The sequence below is a fragment of the Solanum pennellii genome, chromosome 1 (genome assembly GCF_001406875.1).
Source record: "Solanum pennellii chromosome 1, SPENNV200".
NCBI classification, from domain to species: domain Eukaryota; kingdom Viridiplantae; phylum Streptophyta; class Magnoliopsida; order Solanales; family Solanaceae; genus Solanum; species Solanum pennellii.
In genome coordinates this window covers 73219267-73223747 of record NC_028637.1, presented here as the reverse complement: position 1 = coordinate 73223747, position 4481 = coordinate 73219267, and the positions used below count along the sequence as shown (strand labels likewise).

The window sequence follows — 4481 nt, the reverse complement described above, 5'->3', positions numbered from 1 at the left end:
CATCTTTAACACAATAACCACAGTATGTGAGAGGTATATTAGCCTGCAATCTTATAGCTCTAGTTATTTCTAGTAAATGTCTATGCTTTCTTTCAACAACTCCATTTTGTTGAGGAGTATAAGCATATGATGTTTGATGTATTATTCCTACACTATCTAGTAAATCAGCAAGAGAATGATTAATGAACTCAGTCCCATTATCAGTCCTTATTACTTTTATGCTTGTGTCAAACTGTGTTCAAACATAAGATATAAAGTGTTGAGTAACTACAAGCGCATCAGATTTGAGTTTAAGTAACGCCCAAGTCATTCTTGAAAAATCATCTACTATAGTCAGGAAACATTTTTGTCCAACACAATTAGGCACCTTATAAGGTCCCCATACATCCATATGCAGTACATCAAATGCATTCTTAGTACAATTAGATGACTTCACTGGAAAAGATAAACCTAGTTTGCCTAGCACATGGACATACATGGCATTTTCCTATAGTATATGTTATGTAAGAAATTTTACCATGAAACAAATGACATAACACTCTAGATGACACATGACCCAGCCTCTTGTGTAAAAGTTCTACAGTAGTCCGATCAAGAGCAGCTACGCTAAGATATTTAGCAATCTCCTATGTCTAAAAAGTTGTTTATGATGAATTAGTAGATAATAGAGACCATCTCTTTCTCTACCAATCTCCTTCACCTTTCCACTGTAGTGATCCTGAAAACAAATAAGTTAGGATAAAACATAGCTGAACAATTGAATCATTTAGTTGCCTTTGAAACAGATAAAACATTGTATTGGAACTATGGAAGATGTAGCACACCAAGAATAGTGTTGTTAGCTGAAATATTACTAGAACCAGTGTGTGTAACAATAACTACATCTACATTAGGTAATGTGACTCTTTTTAAGTTCTAGGTACATATATATAATCTTTGTTTAGAAGCTTTATATCTGAAGCCATATGATTAGTTGCCCCCGTGTCAATGATCCACTCAGATGAATCAGAGTCTAGTTTAAGAGCATTAGGTATACCTGACATATTAGTTGATGCATTGAACTCGTTGGTTGTGTTTTTTGTTCTTACATCTTGCAGATTTGTTCATATTGTTCCAGAGGTGAATCTTGGAGGAGCAGTCATATTAGCTAGTGATGATCCACCTTGAATCTGTTGAGAAGAGTTGTTGTTGTTCATGAGAATGATGTAGCTAACTACAACCATGTGAATGATGTAGTTGACTACAACCATATGTGCCTGCCTCCTCAACCACATCATTATGTGCACCTGCTCCCATTCTTCTTTGTTTATACATGTGATCATAAGAGTTGTTGGACCTATTCTCAACCCCTCTTTTCAACTCTCCATACTTGGGATGTTCTGTTGGATATCCCACCAGTTTGTAACAATTTACCTTTAAATGCCCCTTTAACTTGCAATGATCACACACCACGTTAGGATTATAAGTAGATGTATATGCTCTTTTTATATATATCTTGATAGCTCTGACTACTAGACTTGGAACACATGGCTATATCAGACATCCCAAGCATTGAACCTAACAGCTCCGAGGCATTAACAGCTTGAGCCACACTCTTTTGACTCTCATAACTACTCACCATTGAGTAAGCTATATTTACTAATGGTAAAGGAACCATCAACAAGATTTGACTTCTTGCTTGTGAGTATGTCTCATTCAAGCCCATCAGAAACTGATACAACCTTTGTCTCAGCACATATATCATAAACTCCTTAGACTTCTCACAATTGCAGGTTGGGAATGGAACCATGGATTCAAATTCATCCCATAATTCCTTCAATTAGTGAAATACACTGAAACAGACTGAACCCCTTGGGATATGGTGATTATTTCTTGATGAAGATTAAAATTTCTAGACCCATCTATCTAGTCAAATCTTTCTTTTAAATCTTGGCACAGAGCTTGAGCAGTTGAGGCATACACTACCCTACCAAGAAGACTACTCGACACTGAATTCATGAGCCAAGACAATATTATGACATTTACTCTTTCCCATTGATTCCAAAGCTTAACAGGAAAACTTTCTTTCGTCCAAGATCCTTCTATTAAACCAACCTTATTCCTTCATAATAAGGCTATCCTAATAGATTTACTCCACATCCCATAATTTTCACTTCCTTTTAACTTAAATGAAATAATGGTCATACTTGATACATCAGAATTCGACAGGTACAAAGGATGGTTGAAATCCATAGGATCTTGCAAGCCTTGAACCAATGTTGGTACACTAGTTGTAGTAGTCATGTTTATTCAATCTGCAATACCACTAATTGTTGCATTAGTCATCCTTTATTGAATTTAACCTACATTGTTGAAGAGATGCAATCGCAATACAAAGAATCAAGAACAGAGTGTGAAATCTCCAGAATCAATTACGGACGAACTACGTTGGGCACATCTCTAATATCATGATGATATATGAACAATTTACTGTATATTGAGAGAAGAAGATGATGAAATAACTCTCTGATTGTATATCCCAATAAGTCTGATCTTTGATGTACAAGATCCTCATATTTATTGTCTATGAGGATAATTAACCAAGTAGCTATACTAACTAACTAAACTGCCATTCTAACTAACTCTTGTGAATCTCCTCAGCAAGATCAAAAATCTACCAGCACTATAAAATAATTATCGGAAGAAACTAAATCAACAATACAGTAAACTAATACTGATCATCGGAGATTAAGTATTTCACCCAGTTGCCATTTTGTGATGGTCTGTTATTGTTTTTGTTTGCTTGAGACAAAAGCTCGCGGGTGGTCTGGAAGTTGGGTTCTATTTCACTGGAGATGGGTGGTTTTAGGTAGGGGTTTTATTGGTGGGTGTTGGAGCTTGAAGCTCTGAGTTCGCCAATAATAAAGAAATCTGACAATTGGTAGTGTTGTGGTTGTTTATAGTGTGATCTGGAGTTTGTTGTTGTTAGCAACAAAAGGGAGAGGGAAATGGGGTTGTTTGGAGCTTCTTTTTATTGTGAGGAAGAGAAAAGGGGTGATCGGAGTTATTTTTTGCCGGAGAAAGGAGATGAACGGAGATGGTGAAAGTGGAAGGGTCTGGTTTGGGGTTCTGGTGATTTGGGGGTTTGGTATTAGCGACTGTTCCTCGGGGGAAACAGAGCTTAGAGCTCGTTGTTCACCGAGAAGGGCTTATGGTGGAGGGTTTGAGGTCTGGTCGAAATAGTGAAGGAAAGAGACGGCTTTCTTGTTGTTTGGAGGTCTGGAAATGCTGGTAGTAGCAATAAAGGAAGAGATGACGGGTTGAAGTTGTTTGACCGGAAAAATGTTATGAACGGAGATGGGGTTTTGGATGGTGGACTTGCCGGATTTCGGCAGAATTTGTCACTGTAAAATAATGAACAATAAAAGATGAAAAATCTGGAAAAAAAATACCTCCTAAAATTTTTCCACCGCCTTTAACCGAATGTTCTATATATAGGGAGTTGAAAACTACCAATTGTACAATATCCCTAATTCCCTATCTTAAAATTGTTTTTAAAATCAACAGTTAATAAAATATTTGTGTATGAATTTCTGGATTGTGCAAAAATATCAAAATAAATATTAATAATTGTAACAAAAAAAATGAATAAGAAAAATATAATGAACGTAATAAATGGCATGAAAAACAATGCGATCTAACAAAAATAATGATTTTAAAAAAAATAAATAAATATTTAAATGTCTGTCTATGACAAAATAATATAAACAGAACTAACCGGTAAAAATTCTAATATTTTGAGAAAAAAGGATAATTATCAACAAGTTCCATTAAAGTGACAAGACACGTATTTTGAACTATTTAAAAAATAAAATACTCAAAAAGTATTAATTTTAGAACTATTAGACCAAAATTTGGTGTCAACAATTATAAGAAAGGATCTTCTGTAACAATTAATATTAGTGATTCGCATGTTATTTATACTATTTTTAACAGAATTCCATTGTTCGATAATATAATAGTCTTCTCATGTTAGCGTACTCTTCAACTATATGCATATACTATTCACAAATGCTAAGGGTGCATGTAAAATTTGCCAAAAATCGTGTATTCTTAGAAAATTTGATACGAATACGAATGTGCGGCGTCAAAAATAAAGAGTCTGCGCAACTTAGATGTCCACTTCATAGATGGCTATACATTATATTAACATGATATGTTTTGACCTTTAAAAAATTGATTTACTTTTACTGAAGATAGTAGGTATCTGCTGTAAACATGGAAACACATAATACAGTTTGAAATTTGTTATACTGAACAAAAAATGAAGGTAACTTCTTTACTATTCTTGTTCTATATGCTTAGTTATGACATCCAAAACTCACGTTTCCTGTTCCATGTTGTAATTAAATTCCTTTTCTTATGTTTACACTTGATTACAATTGGATGTGCGTACTATAGTGTGCATCGGTGCATTTTTATGTTCTCTGCCCATTGTTGTA

At 34.7% G+C, this 4481-nt stretch overlaps 1 long non-coding RNA gene across 1 annotated transcript; it reads right to left on the bottom strand.

Annotated features, from left to right (window-relative positions):
* Window positions 1-294: 294 nt before the first annotated feature.
* Window positions 295-3454, bottom strand: LOC107011555. Its single transcript, XR_001455910.2, has 2 exons — window positions 1037-3454; window positions 295-718 (listed from the first exon to the last, which is right to left on the bottom strand). It is a non-coding gene; the product is annotated as an uncharacterized LOC107011555 (long non-coding RNA).
* Window positions 3455-4481: the final 1027 nt, after the last annotated feature.